This window comes from Jaculus jaculus, unplaced genomic scaffold, assembly GCF_020740685.1.
Source record: "Jaculus jaculus isolate mJacJac1 unplaced genomic scaffold, mJacJac1.mat.Y.cur mat_scaffold_35_1_3033546_arrow_ctg1, whole genome shotgun sequence".
NCBI classification, from domain to species: Eukaryota; Metazoa; Chordata; class Mammalia; order Rodentia; family Dipodidae; genus Jaculus; species Jaculus jaculus.
Window position 1 is genome coordinate 1,554,407 of NW_025423491.1, and position 15,444 is coordinate 1,569,850.

At 40.0% G+C, this 15,444-nt stretch overlaps 1 non-coding gene across 1 annotated transcript; it reads right to left on the bottom strand.

The window, feature by feature from the left end:
* Positions 1–219: 219 nt before the first annotated feature.
* Positions 220–365, bottom strand: LOC123457318. The gene has a single exon (XR_006634995.1). It is a non-coding gene; the product is annotated as a small nucleolar RNA SNORA48 (small nucleolar RNA).
* Between the last annotated feature and the right edge of the window lie 15,079 nt (positions 366–15,444).

The window sequence follows — 15,444 nt, forward strand, 5'->3', positions numbered from 1 at the left end:
TGACCTGGAATTCACTATGTAGTCTCAGGGTGGCCTCAAACTCATGGTGATCCTCCTACATCTGTCTCTCACGTGCTGGAGTTAAAGGTGTGTGCCACCATGCCCAGCCAAGTAGTGCTATTTATTGAGATAAATATAGAAGTTGACATTTCAATAGAAATTACTATTTTCATAAGTTTTAATCTCAAGTTTTTTCCCCTCTCCCCTTCTGTTTCTTGGGACTGTGCCCTGTACATGAAACAGCTTTGGCCACCAAGTTGGGCATCAAGCTGGGATGAACAAAGGCCTTCCATTTGTTTTGCCCCTGACTTAATATAAAAAAAAACACCACTAATGAGGTGTTTCTTTGCCCATGGTCAGGGTGTCTTATCTCAAGTTTTGGTACTCACAAATTATAATTGTGTAGTCTTGTGCAAGTCTTTTTTTCTTTTTAACAGGTGAGAACACCCCTCTCAGGATGTGACCTTCACAGCTGCCACATGCAATATCACCATTACTAGAGGAACACATTTTTCTATATTAATTTCAGGCATAGCCAGAGTGCCACAAAGCAGCCACAGATCTATCAGTGTTAGAGTGAAACTCCTCTAGATTTTAATTATGCAAGTACCAAGCATTTGAAATGTGTGATTCTTTGTCCAGCTAATGTATTAATAGTAACATCTATCAATAGATAGTATTTAAAATTTCACATTTATGAATGTTACTATAGCAGAGAAAAATTAAAATGTATACTGACCTCAGTGTAAATATGAAATCATCATTTTGGGGCATAGGTCCTCATTAGTTTTGCTAGTATTACTTCACTATCATGAATTTTTAACCAGCAGATTTTATTTCTGACTTTAGGGTGATGTCTCCTTTGTATCTGCTGCTGGATTTCTTGGCTGTTTTGTAAACATAGTCTCTCATTTGGATTTGCAGAGTACATATTTAGTATTAAATGCCAGAGGTAAACTCACAAACAGGACTCACCTCTAAAGCATGTTGTGTTTGTAGGTTTAAATTTGAAAGTATAACCAGTGCCTAATACAATTACATGTATTATCATAGAAGCCAATCAAATGCTTATTAGAAAAGCACTGTAGAAATTATAAAGGATAGAAGGAGAAAAATTAGAGAAAACAGAATATTATCTTTGTCTTCTTAAAAATTCACTTCAGAGCTAACAAGGTGACAGGGAAGATTGGAGAAAGCTAGTTTTCTGACTTACCATATGAAAATGAACCAACAGAGCGATCATCTTTTAATACTGAAACCATTCTTTGTGACAGTGATATTTAAATTAGAAATTGGAAGATGCATAGATTTACATTTTCAGGTTTCTAATAGAATGTCCACAAGTGCAAGTGTCAGGCATGACCTTATCATCTTAGGAAGCATGCCAACAATATATTATAAATATACTACATTATTTTAAATTCAGTATCTTAAGTTATATAAGACATTTAAAATTTCTATTCCAATTTTAAGATAAAGAGACACATGATTTTAGACTCGTTATATTTTATATACTCACATTAATGCATACAAAGCACCTTATAATTAAATGTCAGCTTCAGGGTACATAATAAAGACAATAAAGTTACTTGAAGTAGGGTGTCACAGCACAGACCTGTAATCCTAGCTATTTGGAGTCTGAGGCATAAGAACCATAAGTTCAAAGCCAGCCTGGCCTACAGGATGTGCTCAAGGATAGTTTGAGTAAATTACTGAGACCCTGTCTCAAAATATAAATATGCCCTGGGATGCAAATCTGAACCTCACACTTGACCAGTAAGAGCTTTATTAATAAATCTATTTCACCCTGTCTCACAATCCTAATATTTTAGCCATGTTCATATAGTCCATGCATCTGGAGAGCTCCAGAACACATACGAAAAACTCTTCTTAGCTGGAACAGGGTCTGTCCAGTAGTCTTCTGGAATCTTGTTACAAGTATGGAGTCAAGAAGGAAGTTGAGGCCCTTGACCGAAGTGTCTCTCACAGCAACCCCATGGATGGGGTCCAGCACTTCAAATTAAGCTGCTTACCACATCATAGTAATTAAAAGGACAATTTCAGTGTGATTATTCCATAATATTTTAGTTAGTGAAAAGCTCTCACCTCTCCTGAATCCTCCCTGACATTGAAGACCACACACAATGCCATGCTTTCTTGATGCCTTCCCTTGTTCCTTCTTTTATGACTCACCTGTCCCTAGCCTACTCTGCCTGGCCATGATAGTAGTTTCTGTTTGAGTGGCAGCTTCATCTACCCCATTAGAGGGGACGTAGTCTATGCTACTCCAAAGCTTACTGGAGGGTTCTATGCTATGTAAAACAGTCAATATACATTTGTCAAATAATTGATAATTAAAAGACATTGAATTATAAGCTTTCCTAACTTAAAAATTAAATGTCTCTAAGTTTTACTTTTAAGAGGTCTGGGCTAAACTGTGTCTACTACTTATAAGCTGTTGTGACCTTGGCAAATGATTCAGGCTGTGCTGGGCTCAGCCTTCTTGTCTGTGCTATGTATGATGTTAAAAATGACCTAACCATCAGAGGAAGGGCAAGAGCTTCCCTCTCTCTCTTACTCCAGTCACATATTTGAGCACACTCAATGTGTCAGCCACTGTTCCACACACCGTGAATAGAAAGGGAATTCAGTTTCCTCTCTCATGGAACTTATATTTTAATTAGTAATTAAATAAGCAGTAGTATGATATTATGGTAAACAGTGGGGCAGAAGGCCAGAATGGAGCAGGGGAGCTAGCTCAGGTGGGGTAAACAGGGAAGAACTCTCTGACATGGTGACACACCAGCCGAGAAGGACTACAAGATGAGCAACCCTGAGGACCTGGGTGATATGGCTGTGCTCAGGACAATGTTGGGACTACTAAAAGCACACACAAAGGATAGCTACCACAGTAATGCACTTAGTGCTAATTTCATTCTAGTACTGAAGACACTGAAGCCTGCAACCTGTCTGAGTTTAACCTGTCTCACAGGTCTGTGGTGTGCAGCACATGTGGATCACTGCAACAGGGGACTGGGAGAGGAAGCAGCGAAGGGCAGGCTGCACACTTCTTTGAGAATGCATAACAGGCCTCACTCAACTGCAGGAGCGCAGGACAGAGGGTCCACACTGACACATGGGCAGCTGCAGATGGAGTAGGAAGCACTGCTCTCCTGTCATAGCTGCCAGCATCCAGTGACTAGAGACAAAGTTTTGCCACTTCCTGATGGGTGTCTGCTGGCTAATCTACCCAGAGTGATTTAAAAAAAAAATAAAAAACATTCTTTTACTTTCTTCCTTCCTCCCTCCCACTCTTCCTTCATTCCTTCCTCCCTCCTTCCCTCACTCATAACTATCTATCTATCTGTCTGTCTGTCTATCTTTCTATCTTCCTATCTGTCTATCTATCATCTATCATCATCTATCTATCTACATGAAGCTATGAGCAGAGACAGAGAATGAAAATGAATGTGGCAGACCAGGGTCTCTTGCAGCTGCAAACAAATTCCAGATGCATGTGCCACTTTGTACATCTGGCTTAATGTGGGTACTGGGGAACTGAACCTAGGTTGGCAGGCTTTGTAAGCAAGCACCTTTAGCCATTGAGCCATCACCCCAGCCCTTTAACCTTTTTTGTTTGTTTGATTGATTGATTTTTGAGGTGTGGTTTCACTCTAGCCCAAGCTGACATGGAACTCACTAGGTCAGGAACTCATGGGGATCCTCCTACTTCTGCCTCACAAGTGCTGGAAATTAAGGCACGCACCACCACACGTAGCCTCAAACCATTTTTTTAAGAGAATGTACTTGGCCTAGTGCACAGAAATCATTGTTCTGGTACTTATTTGCAGTGCGTTTCTAGTGGCGACCATCATAGAAGCTGTTTTTCATGGAGCTATTCTGGAAAGAGTGAAAGGAGCAGCAACAGCAAGTTGCACTGAAGGCACCCTGTGGTAAGGACTTCACAGGAGTTACATCATTTACCTTAATAGATAGGGATGTCACTACTTTTCTCATTGTAAGGATGAGAAAACGAAGGTGATAATTAACTTGGCCAAGGTCACATGGCCAGTTGGTGGCAGAAATGGCATCTAGTCCTTGAACTGTGATCTAGTCATTATTTCCCAGTCATTGATATGAAACAATGATTTTTTCCACCACTCCATCCATTTCCAACAAGTAACACACTCACCCAGTATTGGATTTACTCTTCATCTTAATGTGTATTCATTCAAGAAAATGTCATACAGCTCTCATATTTAGAGGTGATGTGCCACATATGCTGTTGTTCTCCCAGCATTATCCTGATCTGGATTATAGGATGGTCTTTTCACACTCTTCCACTGAATCTGACTGTCATGCCATCCCACTCTATGGCCTACTGCTTTATGCCAGTTCAACCCTGGAAACCTGGATAGTTGAGTTCAGTTTTAACAATGATAAGAAATAATAACTCCAACAGAGCTATAGCTCTTGGAAGTTTCCTTATTGAACAAGTTGAGGAGAAAAGTATAAGCCAACAAACACCAGATCAGAGGGTCCAAACAGAAGATGCTGCCACTGCTGTTTCTGTCCCTTTTAATTCCAGAACTCATATTGATTCTAAATAAAATTCTGTAGATGAAGAGCTATATGTTTCTAAGGAACTCACAGTGAATGCTGCCTGCCAGCCCTCTACAAACACCCCATAACCACACACAACTTGCCTGTCAGGAGAGCTAATGCAGACATCTCAGGGAGCACCACATTTGTCACTGTGGCTCATATCAAAGATACCCAGCTCTCTTTTCTTAGCACACAAGAGGAAGATATGTAACTCAAGGGCTGGAGAGATGGCTTAGTGGTTAGGCACTTGCCTGTGAAGCCTAAGGACCCTGGTTCAAGGCTCAATTCCCCAGGACCCACATTAGCCAGATGCACAAGGGGGTGCATGCATCTGGAGTTCATTTGCAGTGGCTAGAGGCCCTGACATGCCCATTATCTTTCTCTCTCTCTCTCTCTCCCCCCATCCCTCCCTTCTTCTTTTTCTCTGTCTGTCTATCTCAAATAAATAAATAATAAACAAGAAAGATATGTAATTCAATGCTCAATTTACCCTTGTCTCCCAGGAGATTATTTTCCCTTGCTAAATGATAGAAACTAAGTCATTAATCAACCCACTAGCCATCATTCAAACCCAGAAAAATAAATAAAAGCTTTCATCATAACCACCTTCCTCATTGTAGTGGTCATTCACATTAATTTTAATGTAATTTTGCTATTCTTTTATGATGAGCTCATAAATCACTACTCATGTGTTGCTGGCTGGCCTTCTAAAATCTAAACTAATGCTTTTTGCTCTGATCCTATGCATAGTTACTTGGTTCTCCTATCTTTAATATCTCTCATCCTCAATACCCTTTCTATATAACTAATACCCATGTCTGCCCATGCCTGTTTTCTAAAGCCTTTATATAAATCTCTGTAAATATGTAGTGTAGATATAATAAATGTAGGTATAATAAACATACTATGTACATGATAAACTACAGGTATTCATATAAAATAATATCTCATAAATCCATATTGACATTTAGGTTCAAACACAAAGACATCTTTATGATTTTACAAAAAAATATAATACATATATTAAGGCTATGTTTATTTAACTTAGGAAAATAGGGTTGGAGAGATGGCTTAGTGGTTAAGAGCTTGCCTGTGAAACCTAAGAACCCTGGTTTGAGGCTAGATTCCTCTGTAACTATGTAAGCCAGATGCACACAAGGTAGCAAATGCATTTGGAGTTCATTTGCAATTGCCAGGAGGCCCTAGTGTGTTCTCTCTTTCTTTCTCTTTGTCTCTCTCTTTCTCTCTGTCTGTCTCCATCCAATTAAAAAAATAAAAAGATAAAAATAAATTAGGAAAATATGTATCTTGAATACTGGCCAGTTAAAATATAAATACTTTAAAGTTTAAGGCATGGTACATACCCTAAAGCACCAAGACACAGTCAGGAAAATGTTTGTGTTTTTTACCTAGCACAACCATCTTGTGTGTGCGTCTTATTTATTTTTGTGCTACTGAGGGCAAAACCCAGGGCCTAGCACCTTCTATGCAATCTCTCTACCAATGAGCTATATCCCTATCCTAGCTCTGTTGGGCACATCCAGGCACAGGCTGGAGCCTTCAGGAGAGGGGCTTGAGCTTCCAGGTTTGGCTATGTACCCCGGGGCTACAGGAGGAAACTCCCTCTCTAAGCTCAGCACCTGAATTTATGCTCTGCCATAGCCCTGTGTCATTTGGCCAGTTGCATAGGAAACTCCTTATCAGCCTGCACACAGCCCATCCTCCTGAGACCCCAGATCACTTGACCCCTCCCCCACCATTGCCTATGTGCTAGAATGAATGTCCCTATATGCTAATTAGGCATCAGAAATGAACTTGGTACGTCCTTCCCCGTACCCTCAGATGCTTATAAACACAATTCACTGACAATACAGAGAGAGATGTTCAACTATCTCCCAGGATTGTTTCTCTTATCATGAGCTCACCCACCCAGGGTTGCCTGGATACCTTCCGGGGGAACTGCAGCCCGCTCCTGAGACAAGAATCCAGGAACCCTCAGCTGGCACCTGAAGAGGGACCTTATGAGATGGACACGGTAGGTGAAAGCTCTCCCAGAGGGACTGGAGACTGGCCCATATGGTCATGCCTCCACATTTTTTGAGGGCTGGCAAGTTTCTCTTTGTCCTCTTTTATTTTCAGTTTGCATCACCACGTGGGACCAGATAAGACGAACTGGCAACTGGCATCCTTTGGCCGAAGCCACTCTTTGTATTGACTAAAGGCCAGTGGTCCTCTGCATGGACGCTGACAGCCCATTGGGTGTTGGCAAAAACCCTCTATCTATTTCTCTCCAACACACACACACACACACACACACACACACACACACAAAATCCAGTAACATATTGACCTCTTAAAAGCCTGTAGGGCAGGTTGCTGGCCTCTTAAACTTGTGGTCAGGCTCACGCCTGGATCTTTGGGGAATCTCCCCCTGTGCTAATCAGCCCTTGGGAACATTACCCTCTGGTCTTGACATTTCTAATCTTTCTCTGTCATGAATAACATTGCCTCCTTCCAAAAGAAGTCTCATATTCTTGGAAAAACAGCTCTTCTGAAAGTTAAGGGAATAAGCTCTCCCAGAGGGTGGCTGGCTCCTTTTGGGAAATAGTTCTCCAGGTCGTCCCCTAGATTTCTGGGCAACCACATGGCCCAGACATGTGGACCCGCATAGCTTATCTGGCTAGGAAATGAAAAGTTCAGGAAGAAAATTTCTCCTCCCTTTAAGCAGTAAAACTATAAGCCAGCTTTGCAAGCACTCCAAAGCAGCTTGAGTCAGAGTCAGGTGGCAGGCAGCCAATGGCACCTCAGCCTGAGCAGGTGCCATGCCTCTGCCTCCTCCCCCCGCAACCTCCCCAGTGTGCCCCTCCTTCTTCAGCAGCCTCCTGGTGGTCCTGGAGGCCCCTTTTCTCCCAGTGGGCCCCATTCTTCAGCAGCCTTCAGGCAGTTGTGGATGCCCCCTTTTTTCCAAATGCTCTCAGCCCCCCTGGGTGAATGCCCAGGAGCAAGGCAGGGATGAAGCTGGGCAGGGCTGATCTAAGGTACATGCAAGCTGCACCCAGCTGCCACAGAGCACCAAAAAGTGGCAAGAAGAAAAAAAAAAAAAAACAGGTCCCATTTAACTAAAGCCTAGGATGAACTGAAGTTTTATGTAAAGAATGTGATACTTTGTTAGATGCAATCATAAATATATTACTGAATTTATGTTATGGGTCAACTTCAACTTCTATAAAGGATTACTGAAAACAACAAAATTCTCTCTGAAGTAGTAGCTTGTAATTTGTCAGGTATTAGAAAAAAGAGAGAGAGAGATTGTACTGTCCTGTTTCTTAAAAGGAGGAGGCAACTGACCTCTGACCTGACCTGACTTCTAGGCCAGCCCTGCCTCAAGATAACAACAAAATTTGCCTTAGTTACTCCTAACAAAATCATTTCCAAGTGTGTTAGAGGCATTGATGACATATTGATGATAATTGTCTTTGGACTACTTGCTTGTTAGTCAGTAATAGGATTAATTAATTTGGTGTAGTTTTTCTTAATAGCCTTTTAAGAAAGATGGTTAATAATGGAGTGAGATGAGTTGAATGGAGGAACTGAGAAGGAATTCTTCAATGTTGGGACATAGAATGTTCATTAAAATGCTTTTTGAGTGGTACGTAGGTCAGGATGTTAAAGTATATAGATAAAGATGTGCATGTGTAGGAAAGAATTTTCAAGCTAAACATAAAGATCATGCCTAAAGTTAGAGATTTTTCAAGAGTTTACAAATTCTTAAGGAACAAAAAACTAATTTTCATGCTAAAATATGTTGGGAGAGCTTGCATAAGCTTTAACAAATTTAATTTATGGATAAAACATAAAATTGTTTTATGTTAATAAAAATTTCTTTGGTACATAAAATCAATAGCTATTAAGATTAAGCCAAAATCAGTCGTTGTCAAATCTTTCAAGAAAGATTTATCAAGGGTTATATTAGAATTTAGCTAGCTGTTTTGGCTCAGAAAAGACTAGATTATGCTCTTTTGTTTGTTAAATAACTGTCTCAATTAAGTCCAGTGCTTATAACAAAATTAATTTAAGACATATTCCCTACTTTAAGGTACAGCCTCATGCTCAAACAATGGTCTTCATTTGAGAAAAATAATATTCAACCTCTGTTGTTCTATTTCCAATGTTCTCTGGGCAATTGGTATCCACACAGGTATATGAGCTAATCAAAGATGTTTTCAAACACAGGTGTTAAGACTTTATATCGTCTTATTTGTCCTTTTCTGACAATTTATAGGTTACATTAATTAGTTTGTTTGTAAACCTATTGGTATCATTTTCAAGACTGGTAACAGGTTCTGCCTATATTTATAAATGTTAGTTATTTAAAATGTGAGAGGTGCCCACTTTATATACTTCAGACATATGGTTTATGCTGCACAGTACAACAAAAATTTAAAAGATTGGACAAAATGATTTTTAGAAGCCCTTATGCCATTCTTTAACTAAACCTATTTCAGTAATCAAATATGCTCTATATGTACATATATCCACTTTGGTGTGACTTCCTTTCTAAGTGTGTTAATTACCTATGTAGAAGCCAAAGCCAATTGGAATCATTGGAGCAAAAGGGGGCAATATTTTGGCCTGTGCTCCCAGGTCATGAGGCCACTAGAGATGATGGGACACTTCTACACTGGCCCCCTGCTACGTCACCTGTCTTCCTGAGCAGGGAGGATACAGAGACCCAAACAAAATTGGTGTACAGTCTGAAACAAGAGTCACAATTGAGGAGAAATCAGCCCTCCTGACTTCCCAAAGAAGGGAAAACTACCTGGCCAGCATGGCCCTGACTCATCCTAAAAGACAGAAAAAAAAACAAAACAAAACAACAACAACAAAAAAAAAACAACAGTAAGCTATAGCACTACTCCTGGGTCCCTAAAATCTCTATGGAGAGACATTAGTGACCTCCAAAATTAATCTTAAACTAAATTTTTGTTATCTGCATGGTTTTAAAGGCTCAGAGAGAAATGTATAACCAAAGATAAAAAGTACCTTAAATATATGAATGGCCTATTAAGTAATACAACAAGAGCTTTCCAAGAGGGGAAACAAACAAACATTAAGATATCTTTTCCCCATAGTTCTAATTCTATAATAAAAAAAAAACTATAGATGTCAAAAGGGTCATTTTCAAATCTAGAATATATAAATAAGTTCTGAGACCAAAAATATATTTGTACAGCTTTTAATGGCACCTAATAGCTCTCTATTATCAAGATTAAAATGTTGTGTATACATTTCTGATAACTCTGCTAATATCTCATCTGTCTTAGAAGCCATGTTGAATACTACTGTGCCATTTACTGAACAGTTCTGGAAAAAATCTCAGCCAGCTCATCCTCAGACGGTCCTGAAACAATATAAGCCTGTATATCTGGATTCCCTTGACCTCAAAAAGGACACGTTTGCTGTGTGATCACTTCTCAGTAACTCCTTACTTTTATTCTTTCTCCCCAATATTCTCTTCCAAGACTATCTTCCTACGTTCCGGGGTCCAAGAGAATAGTTCCCCTGTCTGGGAGAGACTCTGTAACTGCAACAAGTCCCCAGTTCATGTCCCATTCAGCAGAAAATAGTAAGTGATCTAGTGTCTGCATCCCAGTCCCCTAAAAGCAGTTAGAATGTCTTGTCTTGAGAGAGAGAAATAAAGGGGGAATAGAAGTAGGGTGACTGGACCCCTGAATGTAAAAATGACAAGAAAATTTTTCTTATTTCTTGCGCATTTCCAAATAACTGTTTCTCCATGTATGCTTTGAGTCCCTGGCTCTGAAAATGACAGGCCTCAGCCTCTCTGATGCAGGTCAAGTTATGTTTCTCTGCCTATCCAGCTCTCAGCTGACCAGAACTGAATGCCTGCTCAATGTTTCCATAATCAGGACTAGTTGTGCCAGCTCTCCTTTGGTGCAAAAGGAGTAACCACCCCATACATAAATATTTCCTCTCCCACTTATTGTTCCCAAGTCTTGTTTCACAGGTGTATCTCTACAAAAACCCTACAAACTCCACCTGTGCTAACTTCCTGCAGCAACTGAACAAGATCTTCCTCCCTCTGCTCATGGGCCTCTTCATGATGCTGTCTCTGGGTGACTCTGGTGACCAACAACCGCAAATCTCACCAGAGACAATTGAACTTTCTCACTGGTGTGATACTTCAAAGCTGTCTAGTCTTAGACTTTATTAATGCTGAACTTGGGGGCAGGGGCATGGATGGTCTTGGGACAAGAATATTGTTTTCTTTGTTAATGAATCAAATGTTGTTAAGCTGATTGAGTGCTATAAACCTGAGGACCCCACCACCTTGTTCTCAAACCATTTAGTTACTTGGCTTCTCCTTGGCCCCTTCCTTACTATATAAGTCCTATTGCTTGTAGCCCCCTGTTTCATCAAATTTCTCAGATAACAAATAACTAATATTCCTAAGATTGCTACTAATCAGGTTCTCAGACATCACCTAACTCTATCTGGACTGATGGTAAATTATAAAGAACTCATTTGGGATGAAACTTCACCACTATTAAAACAAAGGGGGAGTTGTTGGTCACTGCCAGGTATAGGCTGGAGCCTTCAGGAGAGAAGCCTGGACTTCCAGTCATGGCTATGGACTCCCAGGCTACAGGAGGCCACTCCATCTCTAAGCAGCACACCTGAACTTGGGCTGTGCCCATAGCACTGTGATCTTTGGCCAGTTGCCTAGGAAACTCCTAATTAGCCTTCACACAGCCCATCCTCCTGAGACCCTAGATCACCTGACCCCTGTCATTGCCTATGTGCTAGAATGAATGTCCCCACATGCTCATTAGGCATCAAAAATGAACTTGGTACATACAATCACTTTAGGATACTTCCCCCCACCCTCAGATGCTTAGAAACCGATTTCACTGACCATAAATGGAGAGAGCTGTTCAACTGTCTCCCAGGATGTTTCTCTTGTCACACGCTCACCCACATCAGGTTGCCTGGATGCCTTTGTGGGGGGGAACCACAGCCCGTCCCTGGAGCAAGAATCCAGGAACCCACATAGCTCTATTTAAAAATATGTTAAAAACCAGTGAGTCAGAAATAAAGAGTAATAAATGAAAAAATTATTTATACACAAGTGTTTACAAGTGCACATAGTAACACCAGCGTCTCATACATTATAAACTAGAAGCACTGGGTTATTAAGAGTTGATAATAAAGTAAGAATACATATTCTTCAGAAATAAATATTTAACCTACATATAGCACATTCAGTTACTTCTCTATCTCAGAGAAGGTGACACGATATAGTCTCTTTAGATTCTCCCACAGCCCTAGCTAAGCTGTCTCTCTGCATAAATGAGATAAAAACAAATCCTCAGCCTCCCTTCCTATAGCTTCCCAGCAGTGCCTTTGTACGTTATGTTCTGTGTAACTGAGATTCATGAAAGTAACACGTACTGAGACAATGTTGGGAGTGCTGATGTTAGTGCCAGTCCTATCCTTGGAATTACATAGTTACATCTACCCCTAACACTTTGGGATGGGGATTCAAATTAGGAAGCATGTTCAAAAGATTCTTAAGATAAATATTTGAACAACTAATTCTTAAGACATACAGAAGATGATGACTGGCTTGCCTTCATTTTATACTGTCTTTTGTGATGAGTTATATATATATATATATATATATATATATATATATATATATATATATATGTATTATCTGTAATAGGAAATCTTGCAAGGATTAAAGAAGTGAGGCTGAATTTTACAAGGACTTGATTTCCTGAACCACGAGATTTGGTATGCCAGGATAAGCAGACAGGCTAATACCAAGTATTTAGTAATGTCTTCCTTTGTGATGCAATATATTTATATTTTAACTTGAGAAAAATCAGTAGAAAGATATAAATTCCAACATATCTTCTTATAAACATGTTGTGTTTGGACTCAAAAACACAGAGGTAACAGTTTACAACCTCATATGCCTTGATTTATCTGATAAAAATCTTGCAGCTCAGAAATAGGAAATGAAGTTATTTCTGTCAGTATGGTTTTATATTATGGGGGTATTTCTGATCGAAAACACACACACACACACAAATTTTTGTCCCATAAGAGTCAAGTGTCTCTCTGATGTCTCAACTTCCCAATTTACACACATTCATAAAGTTAGTATCTACCTCAGATAATAATTGCTTATTGTGAAAAGCCTGTTCAAAAGTGACAACTGGAGAACATAGGATTCTATTACACAAGACCAGTGTTCCTTTATATCTGTACTGCTAAGAAGACTGACATATTTATCCCCTGTATCTGTTTATTCAGAGACATTGCCAAGCAATAAGCTTCAAGAGGACCTTACCTAGGACAAACATTGTCAATCATGTTGAAATTTTGCCACAAAATAGAAATGGGCAAAACCAGCATAAATTATGTATCTAACAATATGCTTTAAAGTTCAACAAGACCAGCGTTGAGTTTACACCAAACATCATCATGAAACCCAGTAAATATTTTTCAAATAAGGAGATAAGTTAAAAAAAGGTGTCTTTAGAGGACAGAAAACTCTTGCAGGATTATTTCGTTTGTAAAATATTATGAAAAGAAAGATATCTGCCTCTCATAAGAATTTCTAGATGGTATATGAAAGTTTCATTTTCATTGTTTCTGAAACGACTCCATGTAACCTTTGTAGGAGAAAGATTACATTTCTATTTCATCTTCCATTCATTATTCGGTATAAATAAATATTTTCTCACTTTGGAATGCCTTTTATACTTGGGTTACATGACATTGTACATTTTCCTTATCTTTTCTTTTTAAAAACTTTTTATTAATTAGTTTTGTATTCAGAAAATAGAGTCAGTTTGGTACCATTATTAGGCTCATCCATGACCTACCCCTTCCCCTTGGCCCCTCCTTGTTGAGGTATATGGGTCATGCATTGTGGAGTGAGCCAACAGTTATGTGTAGGATAAATGTCTCTGCATGTCATGACCCAACATGTGGCTCTGACATTCTTTCCGCCCCCTCTTCCGCAAAATTTCCCTGAGCAGTGTTGGGTTCATTTTTGGTCTGCTTCAGTGATGAGGTATTAGTGACCTCTGGGTCTCTGGCTCTCTGATTTGGTAAGAGTTGATTTTTCTCTGTGTTGATCTCCTTCCCCCTTGCGCTGGTATCTGGTTCACCAGGAAAACAGCACCCTTGCTTGTTTTGCCAATTGTTTTTAGTTTCAGCCAGGGCCCTTTTGAGGTATGATGGGGTAGCTCTCTCCTTAGGATCTACACCTATCTGAAAAAGAGAAGGAGATTCTTGAACAGAGAGTAAGTTAGCACCAGGGCAAATGAGATAACCTTTACTTTTATTATAGAGAATTTAATAGGTGTAGGCCCTTTTGTAGCCCACGATTGATGGTAGCTTGATAATAGAGAGTGGGCTTATGATTGAATATGGTTCTGACTTGTTTCCCAGCTCCAGCTATGGGTCCTGTACCACTGAGGGGATCCATTAGTCAAATGAAGAGCAATTGGTTCCCCACAATGACTGTGTGCCACTATTGCACTTGTGTGGGCATCACAACAGGATAGACCATGAGTTGCTTGGACAAATATTGGTCATTTTCCCCCAGTCGCCCATGTAGCACCTTCTGGCATTAGATGTGCTGACTTTCTGGGGACTGACTCTTTTCCAGCTTCCATCCATGCCATTCCAGTTTACATGTCAACCATATAAGGTGTCTTCAGCAATAGCGTCTTACCACTAACCTTTGGTGGGTCATCAAGTACTCAGACAGAAATATGTCTTTCTTTTAGGAAACCTTGTAGGTCTCTCTGATCAAAAGCTCATCATGGATGATAGCCACAGGCTGGTACTGGGAGTTACAGGTCAGTGCCCACTAAGAAAAGGAGGAAAAAGATAACTAATATACAAGAGTTAGAGAGAAGAGAGAAAGATGGAGAGGGAGAGGGAGGGAGGTAAGCTGTAGAAGATTAAGATTAGTCTTCATCATACCCTCTCCAGTGTCTTGTGGTTCAGGTAACCACTCTAAGGGCCTGGTGAAGGTTCAGCCATTTGGTCTGCCTTTTAGGATGTAGAATTGTATGGTACCACTGGTGTTTAGGTCTAGGTTTGTGTTTCCCACCTGCTAACGTGCCCTCTCCTCCCTCCCTTCCCATCCTATTGTCTAATCCAGGAGATGCATGCTGGGTACGTAAGGCATCTTGGGTAGATTAAGGTTAGGTGCTGTACATGAGTGAGACTATATGGTGATTTTTTTTCTGTGATTGGGTAAGTTCACTGAGAATGATCTCTGTCTGCAGGTTCGACCATTTTTCCTCAAATTTCATTGTGTCATTTTTTCTTACTGCTGTATAGAATTCCATTGTGTAGATATACCACATCTTAGTTATCCATTCTTCTAGTGATGGACATCTGGGTTAATTCTAGCTCTTAGCTATTACAAATTGAGCTGCTACAAACATGGTTGAGCAAATCTCTCTGGCCTGTGGTTTGAAGGTTTTAGGGTAGATGCGCAGTAAGGGAATAACTGGGTCTGTTGGTATCTCTATAGTCAGCTTTTTCAGGAGTCTCCATTTTCTTTCCAAAGAGGTTGTAACATCTTACATTCCCACCAACAGTGGATGAGTATTGCTACTTCTCCATATCCTTGCCAGCATTTATTTCCCTTGATTTTTGATGTTAGCCATCCTAACTGGGGTAAGGTAGAATCTCAAGTTGTTTATTTTGCATTTACCTGATGATTAGGGATGATGAACATTTAATCAAGTGTGTGCTTCCCATTTGTATTTCTTCCTCTATGAACTG